The sequence below is a fragment of the Schistocerca serialis genome, chromosome 6 (genome assembly GCF_023864345.2).
Source record: "Schistocerca serialis cubense isolate TAMUIC-IGC-003099 chromosome 6, iqSchSeri2.2, whole genome shotgun sequence".
NCBI classification, from domain to species: Eukaryota; Metazoa; Arthropoda; class Insecta; order Orthoptera; family Acrididae; genus Schistocerca; species Schistocerca serialis.
Window position 1 is genome coordinate 503,829,192 of NC_064643.1, and position 25,707 is coordinate 503,854,898.

Genomic DNA, 25,707 nt, shown 5'->3' on the forward strand with positions numbered 1-25,707 from the left:
TGAAATGAGCTAGAGCTCATATTACCAAATTATTTGGCGGATCCATTATACAAAGACACTGACGACACACACACACACACACAAAAAAAAACCTGTGTCAATAGTCCAACCATCCAGCCGACCCACCATAGCAATAGTAATGGCTGCAGAGCGCATCTTCGGAAAGAATAATGATCCCGCACGGCACATAGACGACGCGCCCCCGAAAACTGTGTTCAAACGGCCTTCCCACTATCTGCAGCATCCAAGCTGGGCCGAAAACCATCAAGGGTAAACGTCCAAATCCGAAACCATCAGCCCATGCGTCCTTGATCCTGTCTGATGGATCAGACGATGACTATACTTTCGATGGTATGAACGTCGACATCTACAGAGGGAACTGGCGAGTCGCACAAATCAATCTCCCCCCCCCCCCCCCCTGATGCAATCTCTTCGCCATAGAGTAACGACAAGAGGAAAGACAGAGGAAAAGTTTACTATTAAAATGGCTTCTGTACTGCAGTGAAACTCGGATGGTTTCAGCACACATGTGGAGAAACTATCTCTCTTTAACCCAGTGTAATCCGTGTAAGTTTTAAATTCATTGACGCCCCTGAGTTACGTGGCTTTACCCCCCACAAGAAGTATGACCCTAGTGGAGAGAGAAATAAAGGTGGAGAGGCTATTCTGGTTCACATTGCATACCACTCTTTGTCCCTCTCACTCACGATAATCCTACAAGCAGTCGCAACGTCGACATTGGTTGACAATACGTTCACCCTACCAGCTCCCACATGATGCACTCGACGAGGTGGATCTCCATGATCTTCTTTCTCAGCTCCCCCACCCGTTCCTCTTCTGTAGTGATTTTATTGTATACAATGCGCTTTGGGGCTATGCTACTACATGCCCCAGGGGTGGAGCAATTGAGAGCCTTCTCTTGTCTTAATCTGCATATTTTCTAAACACAGTGCCAACACGTACTTCTGCGCTGAAAAAGGGTTAACCTCTGCTACTGACCTCTCGCTTTGCTCGCCAGCTCTCACACACCACTCAATGGAAAGTGGTCGATGACTTGACTCAAGCGATTGCTTCCCAATCTGGATTCACCTGCCAGACGGTGATGCCCAATAGATATCCACCAAACAGGACCTTCATAGGGCAAACTGAACGTTTTACAGCCAACTCGCTGCGTCTCAACGCTATGATAGCGTCCAGGAATGGGTGTATAATATTACCCAGCTGTTCCACCACTCCGCTGAAGCATCTATTCCGCAGTTTTCAGGCCAGCTGAAAAGATAACCTGTCTTTTTGTGGAGCGACAGGTTCCGCACAGCAATCAGATTCGGGCGGGGGAGTCTGTGTTGTTTCAAGTGCCGGCGAGCTGGAGAGAACCTCGCAGCGTTGCGAGTAGCAAGGCCGACATGTGGCCAAATTATTACGGTGAGCAAGAAGAGATCGTGGCAACACTTACAAACTACCTTAAACTGTTCCTCTAAAAGTATAGTTGTGAGGAAGGCCATCAGGATGTTTTCTGTGAGAGGCGGGAGGTGTCCAGTGGCTGCTGTAATGGGGCATGGAAGTCTGTAGACCAGTCCACTTGAGACTGCCCAGACTGTGGCAGCCTACTTTGCCACAGCTACCGCCACTCCCAATAAGAGTTCAGCTTTCTAGTGCTACAGACTAGCTGCTGAGAGAGACAGTTGAGGCTTCAGTTCAACCACTGTTGACGGAAACAACTCTCTCCTCTCCATATGGGAGCAGGATTCAGTATTAGCTGCAGCTCGTAATGCGTTACCTGGTTCCGACAGAGTCCTCTGCACAGTATCTTATGGCACCTCACAGGGCATATCAAAGAATTCCTCCTCGCCCCTTTTCACCTCATTTGGGGGTCAGTTTACTTTCCCGGCTCGTGGCGAGCGGCCATTTTAATTTCGCTTTCAAAACCTGGGAAAAGATCGAACTTCCACAAACAGTTATCGTAATGTTGTCCTCACTAGTTGTGTGGGGAATACCTTGGAGCGAGTGGTTAGACATAGCCCTGTCTGAGCCTTTGAATCCAGAGAGCTCTTTATTCGCTTTCAGATGCAAACATTGAAATCAGTAACATTGTTTTGTTCATCGGCTGACCAGTTTTCATCTGTAATAGCTTAACAATTCGCACAGTTTCTGTTAGTCATGCCCATTGCCCATGTGGTACACTTATATATAAGGCTATTCAGTGGCTCCCGCTGCTAGCCAGTATCACTCCACTTCGTGCAAGACGACAGTGAAATCTCGCTCTGTTACGAGCGAGGATGCGGAAGCACTCGACTCCCCATGAACGATACCAAGCAAAAACGTTCTATAATCTGGATGAAACCTCTTAAGTCAGCTGGAGAATGCAAAGAGTCTGTTAGCCAACGCTATGAATCATTTGGCTGCCTGGAAATGTAAATGACGCTCCATCAATGCTCCTTGCGAATCAAAAATCCTACTCTCTAACTCCCGGGCTTCAACCTTCCTCGGGCCATTTGACACAAACTTAACAGATCACGTGAGGAGTAGGAATAACAGCTGCTGTTCACTACAGCTGTGATGACCTGACTCTCCAAGTGGCAAGTGTAGCGACTTGGAACGAACGGTCCCACATATCGCTAAGGTCCGCCACTTCCTCTGGATCCGTGAAGGATATACACTCCTGGAAATTGAAATAAGAACACCGTGAATTCATTGTCCCAGGAAGGGGAAACTTTATTGACACATTCCTGGGGTCAGATACATCACATGATCACACTGACAGAACCACAGGCACATAGACACAGGCAACAGAGCATGCAGAATGTCGGCACTAGTACAATGTATATCCACCTTTCGCAGCAATGCAGGCTGCTATTCTCCCATGGAGACGATCGTAGAGATGCTGGATGTAGTCCTGTGGAACGGCTTGCCATGCCATTTCCACCTGGCGCCTCAGTTGGACCAGCGTTCGTGCTGGACGTGCAGACCGCGTGAGACGACGCTTCATCCAGTCCCAAACATGCTCAATGGGGGACAGATCCGGAGATCTTGCTGGCCAGGGTAGTTGACTTACACCTTCTAGAGCACGTTGGGTGGCACGGGATACATGCGGACGTGCATTGTCCTGTTGGAACAGCAAGTTCCCTTTCCGGTCTAGGAATGGTAGAACGACGGGTTCGATGACGGTTTGGATGTACCGTGCACTATTCAGTGTCCCCTCGACGATCACCAGTGGTGTACGGCCAGTGTAGGAGATCGCTCCCCACACCATGATGTCGGGTGTTGGCCCTGTGTGCCTCGGTCGTATGCAGTCCTGATTGTGGCGCTCACCTGCACGGCGCCAAACACGCATACGACCATCATTTGCACCAAGGCAGAAGCGACTCTCATCGCTGAAGACGACACGTCTCCATTCGTCCCTCCATTCACGCCTGTCGCGACACCACTGGAGGCGGGCTGCACGATGTTGGGGCGTGAGCGGAAGACGGCCTAACGGTGTTCGGGACCGTAGCCCAGCTTCATGGAGACGGTTGCGAATGGTCCTCGCCGATACCCCAGGAGCAACAGTGTCCCTAATTTGCTGGGAAGTGGCGGTGCGGTCCCCTACGGCACTGCGTAGGATCCTACGGTCTTGGCGTGCATCCGTGCGTCGCTGCGGTCCAGTCCCAGGTCGACGGGCACGTGCACCATCCGCCGACCACTGGCGACAACATCGATGTACTGTGGACACCTCACGCCCCACGTGTTGAGCAATTCGGCGGTACGTCCACCCGGCCTCCCGCATGCCCACTATACGCCCTCGCTCAAAGTCCGTCAACTGCACATACGGTTCACTACCACGCTGTCGCGGCATGCTACCAGTGTTAAAGACTGCGATGGAGCTCCGTATGCCACGGCAAACTGGCTGACACTGACGGCGGCGGTGCACAAATGCTGCGCAGCTAGCGCCATTCGACGGCCAACACCGCGGCTCCTGGTGTGTCCGCTGTGCCGTGCGTGTGATCATTGCTTGTACAGCCCTCTCGCAGTGTCCGGAGCAAGTATGGTGGGTCTGACACACCGGTGTCAATGTGTTCTTTTTTCCATTTCCAGGAGTGTACATTAGACTGGTTCTGAACCAATAGAGGCTCTGCAAAACCTGGATACAGATATTTAATTTTTCCTTTTGTTTATTTAACAGGTTGTTTGTGATTTCTTTACTTGCAAATATTAGTGTGATTGTGTTTGTTCAAAAAACGTGTAGATAAATAAATAAACCGACATTTGACCTCCAGGAAGTAAACATGTCGTCGTCAGGATGCCAACTACCGTTTACGCCATATTTCCGCTTTTATTGTGAAGCTTTTCTGCGGTGTTTTGCCCGCCACTGTGCCCGAGCGGTACTAGGTGCTTCAGTCGGGAACCATGCGGCTGCTACGGTCGCATGTTTTAATCCTGTCTCGGTCATGGATGTGTGTGCTGTCCTTAGGTTTAAGTAGTTCTAAGTCTAGGGGACTGATGACTTCAGATGTTCAGTCCCATAGTGCTTAGAGCCATTTTTTGCGGGCGGATTTCAAGAAAGAGTGTTCGTTTATGTGTTGGAATGGAAGCCTCCTCTCCGCTTTTTGAGAAGTCTGGCGCTCTGTATTTGGAACAACTGAAGTCTATCATATTCATTTGCCCGAGTCTGAAAATACTTAACACTGTCGACCTTAACACTGTAGACATCGGCCAACGTGAGATAAAGAAAAATCTTTTCTTTTGTGTTGTTCTTAAGACCTTCCCGCACTGGCCCACTTTGCAGACTGCCTTCGTCGACACACTATTACCTCCGTAACCTCACTCATACTGCGTTTCAGTAAGACAGGAAAGCCAGAAGGCAGTGTTGCGCTTGCCTTTCTGTGTCCCGTGTCACACAATAAGTGTTTCGTAAGATAGTGCGAACAAAATGTGGAAAGTGGCCCATTCTATAAATTGGAGCAATATTTACACTATCAGCTGGTAGTGAAACAATGGGGAACTAAGTAGGGCACTTTATCTAGTTTTATCTAACTCGGTTCTCGGCAACGCCCTTGATGTAAGAAATAATGGTTGCTGGCGGATCGCGTTTGGTCTCATACTAAGGAACATTGTGTTTCACTAGGTTACCATATCACCTCATGCTATCTTGTCAAAAACTAGAGTCGTGTAACCAACCACTGCCGTGCCGTAAATATAGTAGGTCATTTGGCGTTTACAAGAAACCACCGAATCAATCATAGTATTTCATGTGTGACTTAATACAAAAACGTCTGTGCTGGTCTCAGACTCTCCACTCTCATCTCGAGGTGGCTTCAAGTAATACTTAACTCAGTTCAAGAGGTGATGTATTTTTAAACGTAACGTACATTTACGTTAAGAGTAAAAAATGTTTTTACAGTTCATTACAGATATAATGGTAACCCCTGTAAAGTAAAGAGATGCAATGCCTCCACTGTCTTGTACACAATGCAATAATTAAGAAAACCATTTCCATCAGAAAAAGGGAAATGTAATAATTTTCCATTTTAAATCTTATTTCTTCATCAACGTTTCATTTCTTTATTTTTAAGTATTTACTTTGTCAGTACAATGTCAAAAAACTGTCCAAATAACCACAATTAAATCTTCTTACTCCTAAAAAACTTGAATTAATTAAAATCTCACCTGTCATTCGTTATTCTCTTTCCATTCATGTTGACGCTTCCTTCAATGCAGTTAAACTTTTTTATGACACTGAACATACCGCAGAAACTGATAGCATAATGTGATACTAAACAATGGTATTTACAATTCATGGCGGGGGGGGGGGGGGGGGGAGGGGGGGGGATGTTTAGCATATTGCTGAATTTTTTTACTACTAAGGAGAGTTTAATGGGTCGCATACAAGTGCTGGGTAGAATTTTCTAGAACACTCCGGAATTGGAACTATTGCCTGAGACCTGTTGTTTCTTATCTGTACTTAGTTAGAGGTAAAGTCTTGGAAATTCCTTTACATTTCACATTAATCAAGTCTCATAGTCTGGCTTAGATTTCCAAAGTACCGGAAATACTAATATGATCTTCCTCTGGTAAGGTCTTATACGAACACTTGTGCAAAAGACACTAGACTGCTCGTATCACTATAGAACTCTTTGTCGCAGCGTGTTAGTTAACGATTGTTTCCCGACATGTAGTTGCGTTCTTACGTCTCGATAGCCTTAATACAAAGTCTATCAGATCTCTGGTAGTGGGTGAACAAGTTATTTTTTTCCTTTTTTTTTAAGTCCTCTGATGGTTTGATGCGACCCGCTAAGAATTCATCTCTAGCGTTAACCTTTTCATCCTGAATTATGTGTTGGACATATTCCAATCTCTGTCTTCTTCCACAGTTTTTACCCTCTACAGCTCCCTCTAATGCTATGGAGATTTACTTCCTCCTATGTCCTATCATTCTGTTGCTTTTTCTTGTGAGTGTTTTCCGTTTGTTCCTTCCTTCTCCGATTCTGCGGAGAGACTCCTCATTCTTTCTCTTACCAGCCCACCAAATTTTCATCATTCGTCTGTAGAACCAAATCTCAAACACATTTATTCTCTTCTGTTCCGGGTCCGTCTATGATTCACTACCATACAATGCTATGCTCGAAACGTACATTCTCAGAAATTTCTTCCTCAATTAAGGCCTACATTTGATAGCAGATCTCTTCGCCAGGAGCTCTCTCTTGGATGTACTAGCCTGCTTTTTGTGTCCTAGTTGCTTCATCCGCATGAATTGTTTTCCTCCCAAAGTAACAGAATTGCTTAACTTGGTCTGCTTTGTGATCAATAATTCTGATGTTAAGTTTCTCGCTGTTATCATTTCTACCACGTCTCATAACCTTTATCTTTTTTCGGTTTACTCTCAATCAGCTTTCTATACTAATTGGACTGTTCATTCCATCCAACAGACCCTGCAATTGTTCCTGACTTTTACTGAGGATAGCGACGTGATCAGCGAATTTTAATCTCTGTCTTGACCTTTCATCGATGCTCCTTCCACGTATGCATAAACTGTAGAGACAAAGCCAAAGGCTGAACCCCGTCTTATAATCTTCCATATTACAGCACTTCGTTTCTCGTCTTCCAGTCTTATTGTTCCCTCTTGGTTCTTACCCATTTTTCCCTATAGCTTACTCCTATTTTTCTCAGAACTCATCTTATACTATTTTACGTAGTCGAAAGCTTTTTCTGGGCTGACAAACCCCGTGAACGTGTCACGATTTTTAATCAAGGGTAATGTAAGAGCTGCCCCTCTGGTGTCTTTACCTTTCCTATGGACACACAGTTTACTACAGGGCGGTTCTTACTCTCCACATGCGGCAAACGCGATGGGGTTCGGCGCCAACTTACGGATTTTTTTTTTTTTTTTTGTTATCAGTCTACTGACTGGTTTGATGCGGCCCGCCACGAATTCCTTTCCTGTGCTAACCTCTTCATCTCAGAGTAGCACTTGCAACCTACGTCCTCAATTATTTGCTTGACGTATTCCAATCTCTGTCTTCCTATACAGTTTTTGCCCTCTACAGCTCCCTCTAGTACCATGGAAGTCATTCCCTCATGTCTTAGCAAATGTCCTATCATCCTATCCCTTCTCCTTATCAGTGTTTTCCACATATTCCTCTCCTCTCCGATTCTGCGTAGAACCTCCTCATTCCTTACCTTATCAGTCCACCTAATTTTCAACATTCGTCTATAGCACCACATCTCAAATGCTTCGATTCTCTTCTGTTCCGGTTTTCCCACAATCCATGTTTCACTACCATACAATGCTGTACTCCAGACGTACATCCTCAGAAATTTCTTCCTCAAATTAAGGCCGGTATTTGATATTAGTAGACTTCTCTTGGCCAGAAATGCCTTTTTTGCCATAGCGAGTCTGCTTTTGATGTCCTCCTTGCTCCGTCCGTCATTGGTTATTTTACTGCCTAGGTAGCAGAATTCCTTAACTTCAATGACTTCGTGACCATCAATCCTGATGTTGAGTTTCTCGCTGTTCTCATTTCTACTACTTCTCATTACCTTCGTCTTTCTCCGATTTACTCTCAAACCATACTGTGTACTCATTAGACTGTTCATTCTCTTCAGCAGATCACTTAATTCTTCTTCACTTTCACTCAGGATAGCAATGTCATCAGCGAATCGTATCATTGATATACTTTCACCTTGTATTTTAATTCCACTCCTGAACCTTTCTTATATTTCCATCATTGCTTCCTCGATGTACAGATTGAAGAGTAGGGGCGATACACACTTCGTAATACGAGCACTTCGTTCTTGATCGTCCACTCTTATTATTCCCTCTTGGTTATCGTACATATTGTACATGACCCGTCTCTCCCTACAGCTTACCCCTACTTTTTTCAGAATCTCGAACAGCTTGCATCATTTTATATTGTCGAACGCTTTTTCCAGGTCGACAAATCCTATGAAAGTGTCTTGATTTTTCTTTAGCCTTGCTTCCATTATTAGCCATAAGGTCAGAATTGCCTCTCTCGTCCCTTTACTTTTCCTAAAGCCAAACTGATCGTCACCTAGCGCATTCTCAATTTTCTTTTCCATTCTTCGGTATATTATTCTTGAAAGCAGTTTCGATGCATGAGCTGTTAAGCTGATTGCGCGATAATTCTCGCACTTGTCATCTCTTGCCGTCTTCGGAATTGTGTGGATGGTGCTTTTCCGAAAGTCAGATGGTATGTCGCCAGACTCAAATATTCTACACACCAACGTGAATAGTCGTTTTGTGGCTACTTCCCCCAATGATTTTAGAAATTTTGATGGAATGTTATCTATCCTTTCTGCCTTATTTGACCGTAAGTCCTCCAAAGCTCTTTTAAATTCCGATTCTAATACTGGATCCCCTATCTCTTCTAAATCGACTCCTCTTTGTTCTTCTATCACATCAGACAAATCTTCACCCTCATAGAGGCTTTCAATGTATTCTTTCCACCTATCCGCGCTCTCCTCTACATTTAACAGTGGAATCCCGTTGCACTCTTAATGTTACCACCGTTGCTTTTAATGTCACCAAAGGTTGTTTTGACTTTCCTGTATGATGAGTCTGTCCTTCCGACAATCATATCTTTTTCGATGTCTTCACATTTTTCCTGCAGCCATTTCGTCTTAGCTTCCCTGCACTTCCTATTTATTTCATTCCTCAGCGACTTGTATTTCTGTATTCCTGATTTTCCCGAAACATGTTTGTACTCCCTTCTTTCATCAATCAACTGGAGTATTTCATCTGTTACCCATGGTTTCTTCGCAGCTACCTTCTTTGTACTTATGTTTTCCTTCCCAACTTCTGTGATGGCCGTTTTTAGAGATGTCCATTCCTCTTCAACTGTACTGCCTACTGGCTATTCCTTATTGCTGTATCTATAGCGTTAGAGAACTTCAAACGTATCTCGTCATTCCTTAGTACTTCCGTATCCTACTTCTTTGCGTATTGATTCTTCCTGACTAATGTCTTGAACTTCAGCCTACGCTTCATCACTACTATATTGTGATCTGAGTCTATATCTGCTCCTGGGTACGCCTCACAATCCAGTATCTGATTTCGGAATCTCTGTCTGACCATGATGTAATCTAATTGAAATCTTCCCGTATCTCCCGGCCTTTTCCAAGTATACCTCCTCCTCTTGTGATTCTTGAACAGGGTATTCGCTATTACTAGCTGAAACTTGTTACAGTACTCAATTAGTCTTTCTCCTCTTTCATTCCTTGTCCCAAGCCCATATTCTCCTGTAACCTTTTCTTCTACTCCTTCCCCTACAACTGCATTCCAGTCGCCCATGATTATTAGATTTTCGTCCCCCTTTACATACTGCATTACCCTTTCAATATCCTCATACACTTTCTCCATCTGTTCATCTTCAGCTTGCGACGTCGGCATGTATCCTGAACTATCGTTGTCGGTGTTGGTCTGCTGTCGATTCTGATTAGAACAACCCGGTCACTGAACTGTTCACAGTAACACACCCTCTGCCCTACCTTCCTATTCATAACGAATCCTACACCTGTTATACCATTTTCTGCTGCTGTTGATATTACCCGATACTCATCTGACCACAAATCCTTGTTTTCCTTCCACTTCACTTCACTGACCCCTACTATATCTAGATTGAGCCTTTGCATTTCCCTTTTCAGATTTTCCAGTTTCCCTACCACGTTCAAGCTTCTGACATTCCACACCCCGACTCGTAGAACGTTATCCTTTCGTTAATTATTCAATCTTTTTCTCATGGTAACCTCCCCCTTGGCAGTCCCCTCCCGGAGATCCGAATGGGGGACTATTCCGGAATCTTTTGCCAATGGAGAGGTCATCATGACACTTCTTCAATTACAGGCTACATGTCTTTAATGCAGTGGTTTCCATTGCCTCCTGCATCCTCATGTCGTTGATCATTGCTGATTGTTCCGCCTTTAGGGGCAATTTCCCACCCCTAGGACAAGAGAGTGCCCTGAACCTATATCCGCTCCTCCGCCCTCTTTTGACAAGGCCGTTGGTAGAATGAGGCTGACTTCTTATGCCGGAAGTCTTCGGCCGCCAATGCTGATTATTTATCTAAATTTAGGCAGTGGCTGGGATCGAACCCGGGACCGAAGACGTTTTGATTATGAATCAAAGACACTACCCCTAGACCACGGGTATATCTTTCGAACAACGACACGTAAAAGTGGAAAGGAAGAATGTTGAAGTCGATCGGCTCAAATGAACTCTAATTAAAACCTAGGAAGGTACTTTTGGCTCGTCATCTAAGAGTGCGTAAAACTGAAAGGCACGTATAAATTTTCTGTTCGTGCCCCTATCTTCTTTCGCAGAGTGTTGGGAGAGCACATTCTGGGACAAACTCCCCTTTGAGAAAGAGAGTGCTTATTGCATATGAGCCTGTACTGAGTATAATAGGCGATATCCACAGTAAAACATCTTCTAGACTGTTCCTGAACCCGTTTGACATACTGAAACCAGCATCACAGTCCATTTACTCCCTTATCAATCAATCACAGTGAATCAGTCACAATTCGCAAACAACAGTAAGCTTGAAATTTCCTGACAGATTACAACTGTGTGCCGGACCGAGACTCGAACTCGGGACCTTTGCCTTTCTCGGACAAGTGCTCTGCCATCTGAGATACCTAAGCACGACTCACGACCTGTCCACACAGCTTCAATTCCGACAGTACCTCGTCTCCTACCTTCCAAACTTCACAGAAGCTCTCCTGCGAACCTTGCAGAACTAGCACTCCTGGAAGAAAGGATACTGCGGAGACATTGCTTAGCCACAGCCTGAGGGATGTTTCCAGAATGAGATTTTCACTCTGCTGGTCAGATGGTAGAGCACTTGCCCGTTAAAGGCAAAGGTCCCAAGTTCGAGTCTCGGTCCGGCACATAGTTTTAATCTGCCAGGAAGTTTCATATCAGCGCACACTCCACTGCAGAGTGCAAATCTTATTCTGAAAACAGTATGCTTGATTGTCGCAAACCCCGATACTATAAAAGATAAGAAAGTATGAAATTCAGAAATTATTCCGAATCCGCAACTAAGAGCTAGCAGCCAGAACCAGCTAAGGCGTTGTGACATCGGTTGAACAAGCATGTCCATGCTGCTGACACCCCAGCGCTCAGGGTGGAACAAGGCTTGTACACACAAATGAATGGAGGCTTACGCTTTATACGTTACTACAGCCACGCCAAACACAAACTGACGTCAGAGGAGATGTTCTGGAATACTCCCTAGTCTTGTATGGTCCAAGAAAGCAACAATACAGATTCGGGTTCATCCACGACCCAGAGAAGAATAGGTCTGAGTTGAAAGGAGGCACTGCCCGTGTGTCACTCGTTGCTCATTCTCGGACTTGGAACAATAGTTGGCCTCGATGTGCCACTACTGCTAATGAGTGAGATTTTGAGGAATGGTGAGCTGACTTACATCGGCGCGAGTGTAGAGTTAGACATATCAGTAGTTAAGGAATTCATAGCCTTGGAGTAGTATCTGAGGTTGAGTTCCAATACCATGAGTCCATTCAGAGTATGATTTCTATCCTGATACCTTGAGATTTACACCGAGTTCTGTACTTTGAAATAGTTTCAACTTGTAGTCGAGTCGCCGTCGAAGTATTACACCGAAGGGAAAAATCATTACATCAAAAAATAATTAATATAGAGTAATGAAATTTAGGGGATTACGTTCGTGTAGGTAAGATATTTAAGTGATTAACGTTCGAAGATCACAAGTTAATGTACTCGCGAGATGAGCCGTTGCAAATGTGAAATGCTTGCACACTAACAACCAGTGTAACCACCATAATGTTGTATACAAGCACGCAAACGTGTTGTACGGCCGCCGGATGTCAGTTTTTGTGATAGAGTTCCATGGCTGTTGCACTTAGTCGATACAGGGACGGTAAATGTTGGTTGTGGATGACGCTAGAGTTGTCATTTGATGATATCCTATATGTGCTCGACTAGAGACAGATCTAGTGACTGAACAGGCCAAGACAATATGTTGACGCTCTGTAGAGCATGTTAAGTTTCAACAGGGGTAGTTCGGTAGGTGTTAACATGTTGGAAACACCCCCTGGAGTGCTGTTTATGAATGGCATCTATCTTCTAGTTGCCTTATTGCACGAACTCGTTCCAAATCAGTGAGATCTTGACAATGGTGTCTTCGTCGCCTTAAGCCCATTCTCCACTAACTTACCACGGCCAATCTCAAATGTAGCTAATGCTCACGACCGTTATATAGTGTAATTTAAAGCAAACCCGATGTGCATGCAAATAGCGGCTCTACTAGATCCCCGGGGACTGGGTGTTTGTGTTGTCCTCATCATTTCATCCTCATCGTCATTCGTGACAGTGGCTCGATTGGAAAGTGTAAACAATTGGACGGTGAAAAAATTGGGACTTTGTACAGGTGTTGATGACCGCGCAGTTGAGCGCTCCACAAACCAAACATCATCAGCATCATTATCATCTACTAGCGCTACTCTTATGCGACAGGCACGAAATTTGAATGGACTCTATCTTTCAGGTCTAGTAATGCCCATACCAACTTTAATTTCGATTTTTTCCGTCAGTTTACAAGCAGCACGCTGTACTTTCTCTCGTCGACCGTGTCGACTGAGGTTAAGATCCCTTCTCTTCTGTAAAGTGTCCTTCTGTCTCCCTCGTGGGACATCACATGAGAAATATAACAACGTAGGAGACGTCATGCTAACACTGTGTAAAATGACTCTAGTCTTGACAATGACCTCAATTTACCTTGGAGGAGAGTCCATGTGTTTCTTCACTTGTGTAATATCCATAGATTATTAAATCGAGTAGAGTTGCCAGATAGCGGTGATGTTGGTTGCTACTTTGCTTGATTGCTGTTTCATATGCCCACATATTTTCTATGAGGTTGAGATCGGTTGATTTAGCTCGGCAGTAGATGTTTGATCGGATAACCTGATACGGACCCAAGTCATGATACGGAAAAAATCTGCAAAAAAAGAAATTCAGCCGACCTGAATGACACCCCCACCGTCCCCCTACCTCCTGCAGATGGGTTAAAACCCTCATTGGACTACCGGTGTAGTCGACGATACGTATCATTTAGAAAGAGACAAAATTGCGACTCGTAGGTCCGCACCAGGAGTCTCCAGTCGTCTGCTGTCCAGTGTTTCTGTTTCCTGGGTCATTTAAGACTTGCAGCTTCATGAAATGCTGTGAGAAATGGCTTTTGGCGGTGTTTTTCCATTTTTTGTTTTGTTTTTTTCGTTTGTACACCTCTGACTTCATCAACCTAATACACAAAAAGGGGTAAGATCTGGCGGTGTTGGTGACCAGTTAACTGTACTAGGAAGAAATAATAAAGGAAGTCCGACAGGTTCAGTTCTGGGTCCACTCCTATTCCTTACAAACGTGTTTAGCTTAGAAACCATTCGGAATAGGACATGTGTCCATTTTGAAGTTTTTGGGGTTCCGCACTTCAATCAGTAACAACAGACTCCTTATACCATCGCTTTGTTGTCTGTCTGTCTGTCTGCCCGCCTGTTAAGAACACTTGTCTCTGCAACAAACAGACATATCAAGTTCAAATTCATATCACATATTAAGATCTAGGATCCCTTGGCAGTGTAACAATTTTTAGTTCTAAGTCAATACAATCAGAAGATTCGGCTATTTATGTCGCCTACTTTGACACTCACAAACTTAATCATGAAAACCTATAGGGTGCTTCCCAGTGACATAGTATCATGAAATTTAGCAGGAATCAAGGTTCCACAGTACATGTGACATAAAATATCTGAAGGTTTTTAAATTGTAATTGTAGCACACAAAAAACACAAAAATATCTTTTTGCCATTTGAACATACATTGCATTCATCGTCCGTCAAAAGCACGCTAGACGAGCATTACTGCATGCATCAATAAAATGTAAGCTGCAGTCACGTTTTAGAATATAAATACATTTATAAAACGTTCCCATGCAAAATCCACTTGGGAATCGAGAATATCTCTCTCTCTCTCTCTCTCTCTCTATCTCTCTCTCTCTCTCTCTCTCTCTCTCTCTCTATATATATATATATATATATATATATATATATATATATATATATTAATTCCTCGCACTAGCACGGACATACAAAAGAAGCGAGCAGGGGACTTTAGTTTATACATGTAGATATAGAAGATGTAATTAAATATCTTTATTTATTTACATCCTCTTGTGTGGCACCCTGTACAGTGGTTCGATAGAAAGAGAAACCAAAGTGTGCAAAAACACATGGAGAAGCATCCAACATCTGAATGCAAACTGTGCCACATCACTCATCTAAAGGTTTGCTGGTTCGTCGACATGTCGCTCATTGTCAGTGCTCCAAACAGAACTGCAGTTGCTAGCTTTGCCATGAAAACATGGAACACAAGCAAGTGGTCCTGCCAATGCAGTATACAGTCTCACTTGCTCAGTAATATTTTTAAGTTTAATATTTTTAAGTTACATATGAAGTTAAGAAATGATGATCCTTTACAGTAAAAGGATGTGTACGCTGTCCGTCCAAAATGTTCCTGGAATGAATTCGTATCCGGCGTATAATGATGTCAGGGCGGTAACTACGGCGGCAGCTACACTGATAACTGGCAGCATTAAATAGCAGACGTGCAGCCATTGTGCTTCAACCTTGTTGTGTCACGAATCGCAACGAAGCAACATCTCTAAATGAAGAGTTCAGGACATCCTCCAGAATGTTTTGAAGAAGAGGCAAGTGTGTACAAAGTTTGTCCTGCACACCTTGACTCCCGACAAAGGCAACAATACGTGCTGGCCTGTGCGACGTGATTGAAATGCAAAACGCTGACAGTTACTTTCTTGATAGTACGTGGATTATCATCTGTGACAAGACTTAGTGTTATCATTACTAACCTACGACAAAACGACAAAGCGCATCAATTCACATGAAGCGTCATCATTTTGACGACATAACCGACAAGCAAGCCAGTGAGACGCGCGAGTTGAACAAAATCCAAAAGAAGGACTTTTCTGGCACTTCCGCGTTATAGTATGAACGTTCTGTGGCATTGTTCGCACGTGGGCTGCCGGGGAGGGGGGGGGGGGGGGCGGCGGAAGGAGACCATGCAGAATACTTGAGGCATTAAAACTACCATCTTTTCGCTGTCTCTCATTATTTCAGTCTTGAAACTCTTTGAACTAATATGGTGTAAAATAAAATGTGCGATGTGATAAAGGATATCACTCTCCGGCATTTATTCCGTCGTACAGTGTCTGCTGGTTTCATGACGGTACATTTTTAATTCAAATTTTGGGGTAATATGCCATCTGTGTCGCCACAGTCCTTAACTAACAAAAGGTAGAGATGTAGTCTCAGTGATCTATCTGTGAATCGTGCAAACTTTTTTCTGTGCATAATACCAGTATTTTAAGCATTCATTTTCACAGAATTGGAGAAAGGGAGCCAGCCCAGAATTTTCCTAAACAATCACGACAGACCGCCGAAAACCACTCAAAGCCTGGTGGGTGTACCAAAGCAACGACCGCTTTACTGTCACGATGACAGTTCAGCCGAATCGGCTTTTCTCGCCAGCAGGAACGAGGGAATTGCTCTCCAGGAAAATTCGAGTTAGAGGAAGGGATGGTATACGGTCCTGGTATTGCAGTCTAAACGTAAGTATCGAAAACAATTTTTTTTGCTAAATTTGTGTCACAGTTCTTCAAAACATAATTTATGGTCCACCATACTGGATTAGCCATTTTAAATATTGAAAATCTAACTTCAGATTTGTGATCAGGGACATCAAAAATATCTAATAACATGTAATAATACACATAATACACTATGGCCATTAAAATTGCTACACCACGAAGATGACGTGCTACAGACGCGAAATTTAACCGACAGGAAGAAGATGCTGTGATGTGCAAATGATTAGCTTTTCAGAGCATTCACATAAGGTTGGCGCCGGTGGCAACACTTCCAACGTGCTGATATGAGGAAAGTTTCCAACCGATTTCTCATACACAAACAGCAGTTGACCGGCGTTGCCTCGTGAAACGTTGTTGTGATGCCTCGTGTAAGGAGGAGAAATGCGTACCATCACGTTTCCGACTTTGATAAAGGTGGGATTGTAGCCTATTGCGATTGCGGTTTATCGTATCGCGACATTGCTGCTCGCGTTGGTCGAGATCCAATGACTGTTAGCAGAATATGGAATCGGTGGGTTCAGGAGTGTAATACGGAACGCCATGCTGGATCCCAATGGCCCCATATCAATAGCAGCCGAGATGACAGGTATCTTATCCGCATGGCTGTAACGAATCGTGCAGCCACGTGTCGATCCCTGAGTCAACAGATGGGGAAGTTTGCAACAACAACCATCTGCACGAACAGTTCGACGACATTTGCAGCAGCATGGACTATCAGCTTGGAGACCATGGCTGCGATTACCCCTGACGCTGCATCACAGACAGGAGCGCCTGCGATGGTGTACTCAACGACGAACCTGGGTGCACGAATGGCAAAACTGCATTTTTTCGGATGAATCCAGGTTCTGTTTACAGCATCATGATGGTCGCATCCGTGTTTGGCGACATCGCGGTGAACACACATTGGACGCGTGTATTCGTCATCGCCATACTGGCGTATCACCCGGCGTGATGGTATGGGGTGCCATTGGTTACACGTCTCGGTCACCTCTTGTTCGCATTGAGGCACTTTGAACAGTGGACGTTACATTTCAGATGTGTTACGACCCGTGGCTCTACCATTCATTCGATGCCTGCGAAACCCTACATTTCAGCAGGATAATGCACGACCGCATGTTGCAGGTCCTGTACGGGCCTTTCTGGATACAGAAAATGTTCGACTGCTGCCCTGGCCAGCACATTCTCCAGATCTCTCACCAATTGAAAACGTCTGGTCAACGGAGGCCGAGCAACTGGCTCGTCACAACACGCCAGTGACTAGTCTAGATGAACTGTGGTATGGTGTTGAAGCTGCATGGACAGCTGTACCTGTACACGCCATCCAAGCTCTGACTCAATGCCCAGGTGTATCAAGGCTATTATTACGGCCAGAGATGGTTGTTCTGGGTACTGATTTCTCAGGATCTATGCACCCAAATTGCGTGAAAATGTAATCACATATCAGTTCTAGTATAATATATTTGTCCAATAAATACCCGTTTATCATCTGCATTTCTTCTTGATGTAGCAATTTTAATGGCCAGTAGTGTAATTTGCCCTAAGCAGGTCTTTCTCGAAAAGTGATTTCTCAAAACTGCGTGCAGCATAACAGAAAAACGGTTCAACCCATTTACTGCTACCTTTGACGCCCGAGAATTAACGCTTTTCTTTGGAGCTTATGCCTATAATACATGAAATGTGTTGAAATTAACTATTTTTGTAAAGCCATAAGAGTGAAAGAAACCCACAAAAAATCGAAATCAAGGTTCGAGTTAGCATTATTAAATTTCATGTTACTTCAGTGTGGTTAAATATAAGCTGCCATAAATTTAATGTAGTATCGACTGATATTATACAATTTTGATTTCACGTTACTCGTGAGTGGCTATACTACACGCAGTCTGCATACTTCAGACTCGCAGGCCCTTGATCAAACTATTACGGGCTCCATTTTGCTCTCTTGTTTCTTTCTTGTACTGAAAATCTAAAATACAGTTGAAAGTAAGACCAATCATAATCCCCACACAGATGCTTTTTATGTTTTTTCATTGTCTCAAAAAAATTTCCAAACTTTGTCTATTTTTTGATTTCAGTGAGAACCCGTCCTTAAGCTGCACGAGCCAGTCAGTGTCTTCATACCTAGATGTAAAGGGTGATTCCGTAACGATGCTACAAACTTACAGAGCAGATGGAGAAGAATAAATGCATCAGTCTTGTGACAGCCAGAGCGAGAGCACCAGCAGCAGCGAGTACTGTTTGTATAAAGCGTTTATTTTGCATTTTGTTTACGACCTTCCACTAAGGAAGGGATTCTATTTGTGTTTATCTGCTCTGCATAGTAACTAACAGTTCTTGATAAAACTTTACGTAGTTTTCGTGTTAGATTTCTTAGTGTTTTCTTGATCGTTTAGAACAGAAAGCGCCCTAAAACCGTCTTTTGTTTGTTTCGCGGCCGTTAGCCACTAGTCACTTGAATCAGCAGTTGTCTTGTGACAGCCAGAGCGAGAGCACCAGCAGCAGCGAGTACTGTTTGTATAAAGCGTTTATTTTGCATTTTGTTTACGACCTTCCACTAAGGAAGGGATTCTATTTGTGTTTATCTGCTCTGGATAGTAACTAACAGTTCTTGATAAAACTTTACGTAGTTTTCGTGTTAGATTTCTTAGTGTTTTCTTGATCGTTTAGAACAGAAAGCGCCTTAAAACCGTCTTTTGTTTGTTCCGCGGCCGTTAGCCACTAGTCACTTGAATCAGCAGTTGTCTTGTGACAGCCAGAGCGAGAGCACCAGCAGCAGCGAGTACTGTTTGTATAAAGCGTTTTTGTACTTATTTGCTGCGCTTAGCTTTTAAATAGTTTTTCTGGGAAAACCTAGCGTAGTTTTCGCGTCTCGTATTTCAGTGAGTGTTTCTTGATTATCAGAGTAGCTCATCAGAAGATTATCTTGGGAATTTGTCACCGTATAGAGTAGGGTAAACATAGTCATGTGTAGGGACTGTGGTTGTTGTGAGCGGACGCAAGGAGAATTGGCCACTCTTCGGGGGCAGGTGGAGGCTTTGTCTGTTAGGCTCATCGAGCTCGAGGCGCAGGCGTCGGCTCGTAGTGGCGTTGGGGCAACTGTGGTGAGACTTATGCCTACTTCGGTGGCCTTGGAATCACATGGAACCCCTGATGTCGCTGCGTCTTCCGGCAGTGAGCATCTTACCGGTCAGCCATCACTCCAGGGTGAATGGCGGACAGTGGTGGGCTCGCGCGTGCCTGGCCGAAAGGCGAAGGTGGGATCTGGCCGAGTGGCAGCTGCCTTACCCCTTTCCAACAGGTACGGGGTGCTTCCTAGTGGTGATGACATCGTTTCCGAGCCACCACAGGATGCCTCGCCTGTTGGGCCAGTGGCCGATTCTCCGGCAAGGTCCCGACAGTCACAGAGGGCGGGCCTATTAGTTATAGGGAGCTCCAACGTTAGGCGGGTTATGGAGCCCCTCAGGAAAATAGCGGGTAGGTCGGGGAAGAATGCCAGTGTGCACTCGGTGTGCTTGCCGGGGGGTCTCGTCCGTAATGTGGAGGAGGCCCTTCCGGCAGCTATTGAACGCACTGGGTGTGACCGGCTGCAGATAGTAGCACATGTCGGAACGAATGACGCCTGCCGCTTGGGTTCTGAGGCCATCCTTGGTTCCTTCCGGCGGCTGGCTGATTTGGTGAAGACAACCAGCATCGCACGCGGAGTGCAAGCTGAGCTTAATATCTGCAGCATAGTGCCCAGAGTCGATCGCGGTCCTCTGGTTTGGAGCCGTGTGGAGGGTCTAAACCAGAGGCTCAGACGACTCTGCGACTATAATGGTTGCAAATTCATCGACCTCCGTTATTGGGTGGAGAACTGTAGGGCCCCCCTAGACAGGTCAGGCGTGCACTACACACCGGAAGCAGCTACTAGGGTAGCAGAGTACGTGTGGCGTGCACACGGGGGTTTTTTAGGTTAGAGGGACCCCCCCTTGGGCGAAACGATAAAATACCTGACGGCTTACCAGAGAGGACATTATCATCGTTGATAAAGAACGTCCGTCCTCAGAGACCAAAAACAGGAAAAGTTAACGTAATATTGGTAAACTGCAGGAGTATCCAGGGCAAGGTTCCTGAATTAGTATCTCTTATTGAAGGAAATAGTGCGCATGTAGTATTAGGAACGGAAAGTTGGCTACAACCGGAAGTGAACAGTAACGAAATCCTAGACACAGAATGGAATATATACCGCAAGGATAGGATAAACGCCAATGGTGGAGGAGTATTTATAGCAGTAAAGAATTCAATAATATCCAGTGAAGTTATTAGCGAATGCGAATGTGAAATAATCTGGGTTAAGTTAAGTATCAAAGGTGGGTCAGATATGATAGTCGGATGCTTCTATAGACCACCTGCATCAGCAACCGTAGTAGTTGAGCGCCTCAGAGAGAACCTGCAGAACGTCGTGAAGAAGTTTCGTGATCATACTATTGTAATAGGGGGAGACTTCAATCTACCAGGTATAGAATGGGATAGTCACACAATCACAACTGGAGCCAGGGACAGAGACTCTTGTGACATTATCCTGACTGCCTTGTCCGAGAATTACTTCGAGCAGATAGTTAGAGAACCAACTCGTGAAGCTAACGTTTTAGACCTCATAGCAACAAATAGACCGGAACTTTTCGACTCCGTGAATGTAGAAGAGGGTATCAGTGATCATAAGTCAGTGGTTGCATCAATGACTACAAGTGTAATAAGAAATGCCAAGAAAGGAAGGAAAATATATTTGCTTAACAAGAGTGATAGGGCACAAATCGCAGAATATCTGAGTGACCACCATCAAACGTTCATTTCTGAGGAAGAGGATGTGGAACAAAAATGGAAAAAATTCAGAAACATCATCCAGTACGCCTTAGATAAGTTCGTACCGACTAAGGTCCAAAGCGAGGGGAAAGATCCACCGTGGTATAACAATCATGTACGAAAGGTACTACGGAAACAAAGAAAGCTTCATCATAGGTTTAAGAGTAGTCGAATCATAGCTAATAAGGAAAAGCTGAACGAAGCGAAAAAGAGCGTAAAGAGAGCAATGAGAGAAGCATTCAACGAATTCGAACATAAAACATTGGCAAACAATCTAAACAAGAACCCTAAAAAGTTTTGGTCATATGTAAAATCGGTAAGCGGATCTAAATCCCCTATTCAGTCACTCGTTGACCACGATGGCACCGAAACAGAGGACGACCGAAGAAAGGCAGAAATACTGAATTCAGTGTTCCGAAACTGTTTCACTGCGGAAAATCGTAACACGGTCCCTGACTTCAGCCGTCGCACGGACGCCAAAATGGAAAATATTGAAATAAACGATATCGGAATTGAAAAACAACTGCTATCACTTAGTAGCGGAAAAGCATCCGGACCAGACGAGATACCCTTAAGATTCTACAGTGATTATGCTAAAGAACTTGCCCCCTTTCTATCAGCAATTTATCGTAGATCGCTGGAAGAACGTAAAGTACCTAGCGACTGGAAGAAAGCGCAGGTCGTTCACATTTTCAAGAAGGGTCATAAATCAGATGCGAATAATTATAGGCCTATTTCGCTTACGTCAATCTGTTGTAGAATAATGGAACATGTTTTGTGTTCTCGTATTATGACGTTCTTAGATAATACAAATCTCCTTCATCATAACCAACATGGATTCCGCAAACAGAGATCATGTGAAACTCAGCTCGCCCTATTTGCCCAAGAAATTCACAGTGCCGTAGACACTGGCGAGCAGATTGATGCCGTATTCCTGGACTTCAGGAAGGCATTTGATACGGTTCCGCACTTACGTTTAGTGAAAAAAATACGAGCTTACGGAATATCGGACCAGGTTTGTGATTGGATTCAGGATTTCCTAGAAGAAAGAACACAACATGTCATTCTTAACGGTTCAAAATCTGCAGATGTAGAGGTAATTTCGGGAGTACCGCAGGGAAGCGTGATAGGACCTTTATTGTTTACAATATACATAAATGACTTAGTTGACAACATCGGTAGCTCCGTGAGGCTATTTGCAGATGACACGGTTGTCTACAAGAAAGTAGCAACATCAGAAGACTCGTACGTACTCCAGGAGGGCCTGCAGAGGATTAATGTATGGTGCGACAGCTGGCAGCTTTCCCTAAACGTAGATAAATGTAATATAATGCGCATACATAGGGGCAGAAATCCATTCCAGTACGATTATGCCATAGGTGGTAAATCATTGGAAGCGGTAACGACCGTAAAATACTTAGGAGTTACTATCCGGAGCGATCTGAAGTGGAATGATCACATAAAACAAATAGTGGGAAAAGCAGGCGCCAGGTTGAGATTCATAGGAAGAATTCTAAGAAAATGTGACTCATCGACGAAAGAAGTAGCTTACAAAACGCTTGTTCGTCCGATTCTTGAGTATTGCTCATCAGTATGGGACCCTTACCAGGTTGGATTAATAGAAGAGATAGACATGATCCAGCGAAAAGCAGCGCGATTCGTCATGGGGACATTTAGTCAGCGCGAGAGCGTTACGGAGATGCTGAACAAGCTCCAGTGGCGGACACTTCAAGAAAGGCGTTACGCAATACGGAGAGGTTTATTATCGAAATTACGAGAGAGCACATTCCGGGAAGAGATGGGCAACATATTACTACCGCCCACATATATCTCGCGTAATGATCACAACGAAAAGATCCGAGAAATTAGAGCAAATACGGAGACTTACAAGCAGTCGTTCTTCCCACGCACAATTCGTGAATGGAACAGGGAAGGGGGGATTAGATAGTGGTACAATAAGTAGCCTCCGCCACACACCGTAAGGTGGCTCGCGGAGTATAGATATAGATGTAGATGTAGATGTAGATGTAAGGGACTCTGGGCCAGAAACGTCCGAGTCGAAAATCACTAACAAAAATCGTTCTGATACCTCTGCCAGTGGACCTTTTCTACTGCACTCTTTGCTTTCCATATTTTGGGAGGAGGTAGTATGGAGCAAAGCGAGAGGAAAATGTCTAGTAACCATGGGCTCTAAAATGCATACGTTAAGAGCTACGAGCAATTGTTCAGTGAAAGACGCGTGTTTCACTGTAGCTCTTGAGATCGCGTTTTCTGGTCATATGGATAGCTAAGAGCTTGCAGTAGAGAGATTCAGAATGATGTTTGTTTACAACTTTCGATTAGATCGTTTCTGGACGAGGGTCTCTTACCTCAGATTGATACATGTGTCCTTCTCCATTATCCCTGAAAGTTTATGACATCACCAAGGAATCACTCTATATGTTGACCATATTAGAAAGAGCTTTAAAATATGATACATGGAGTGTACTGTGAGAACTAAAGAATAAAAATCTAAGTATGGTGACTATATCACGAAAGTGAAGGTATTCAGAACAGTTCAGCAGTTCTACAGTTAAGTAGGTGGCAGTATTTATTGCCCAGAGAAGGAGACTCGAAGCATTACTCAACTGAAAGGGCGGGTGCAAAATTTATTCTTTCATAGTCTATTGCAGTGAAAATAAGTAGGTCTTCAGGCTCATCGCACAAAAGCGAGTCACAGAGAAAATATTTGCAACTTAGAGGACGGAATGTGAAGGGACTCCGTACGGTGGCATCGCCCAGCATCCGAAGACGACACAGTCGAATAAACACGTGCAACAAATCACCCATCAGCTAACACCACTCTGCTTATATCTACACAAAATAAGAACTACCTTTTTGCACGCTTAAGCTGACACAACTGGAGGGAGACATTTTTACGTTTCTGATTGGCCAATTAAAGTGACTGATTTTATTCTGTTGTATGTGCAATGTTAACCTTTTTATGCCATGCCTTCTATAAGTATTAATTCTATGATATTATTCTACGGTACACTTCTCTTAATATTACATTTACGAACGAAATACATAGCGGCACAAAAAGTGTTTGCCATCCCCTAAGCTCTGATAAAGTGCTGGCCTCACCGTTAATCGTGAGCTTTTCACCAGTTTTATTACTGAAGTAGATTATTCGAAGAGTTTGCACAGCAGTGTTAATAGGCTTAGCGTTTTTCTCTTGCTACAGGTTACTGGAAAATGGGCGGTTGTCTTTCCAAATCGTAAATTAAATGAATTTAAATGTGTGACACCGTGTTCTGAATTACTAAAAGTATCAGGTGGTTATGAGTTTTTCACCGCCAGTGGAGAATGGATGACACAAGTTCACTCAAGGGTAATACATGATGGTAAAAAAAAGAAAAAGGAAGATTTATCGGACGCGTCTTCGAGCTTGCCTTCTGCGACAAGGCGAGTTACAAGTTAGAACAGACGACACCTTAAAAAAGGTTTCTAAATCTTCATCGAGCAATCAACCAGCAATCAATACGTTGGTGCGATTTATCGACTATTAATAGCTTGTTCTGGCATGACTCCTTACGAAATACTAACGGTTGCCGGCCGCTTTAAGTTTCTCCGAAGGCCTCACTCCAGACGTTTCGCGGGGACTGAATAATTCGATTGACGTAATCCTCCCCGCGATGGATAGTGACTGCATCGCGGTGTGTGCGCCGTGTGGGCGAAAGCTGCGAACGCTTGGCCGCAATCCAGCCGGATTATTAAAGTATCCTTGGCAGGATACGGCGCGCTTTAATCACCTGTGCGTGTTCAGTCGGCAGCTATCCTTACTGGAGTAATTACAGCAGCCCGTCTCCTGCGGTCGTCGTAATCCGGCGTCAGAGACCTTGGAAGCGTGCTGGGCACCCAGCGGCGACAGACAGCTTACAGCTTACTAATGTATACTGATGTAGCTGGCGGTGTTAAGCGGTGACCTTGGGAAGTGCCGCAGTTTGGGTCCTACCAGACACGTCGGTCCTGGAGTAGATTCCTACAGTCCGATCCACATTTTTGTGTAGCGTAATCCACCCAGATTCTCTAAGCGCAACAGTAACTTGTCTCAGTAAGAGATGATGTTTACAGGCACAAATCTGACGCTGAAGCACGCATACACGGCGACAAAGATGACGGGCTGCTCACTAACCAAGCAAGAAAGAACTGAAGATGGAAGACAACGGAAGCAATATAAATCCGTCTTCAAAATTGACAAGACTGACTTAAAAGGGGACTTTTGGTAAAAGAAAATATTTGGACAAGGGTCCCGAGCTCGAGCCTCGGTCCGGCATACAGTTTTAATGTGCCAGGAATTTCCGAAAATATTCTGGTCAGTTCGAGTTATTTTCCAAGGTTCTAGCTTTGCACGTTTCAAGTGACACATGTTACTCATTATTTCAAAAGGATCAGACGGAATATTTGTATCATGTTCTCTGGTTTTTAATCAGAGATCGCAGTTGGTCGTTGCTAATACGTTGTCATTGATTCAGCAAACCTAAGTGTTGGGTATGCTTCCTTTTAGCTGCAAATGTTTGACGTCTCATGTATTTGAGCACAGTATGGTGTTTAGGCCATAGGGGCTCTTCACCAGCTGCTGCGGTCGATGTAATAGCTAATCAACTCATTTACATCAATATCCACACCCATA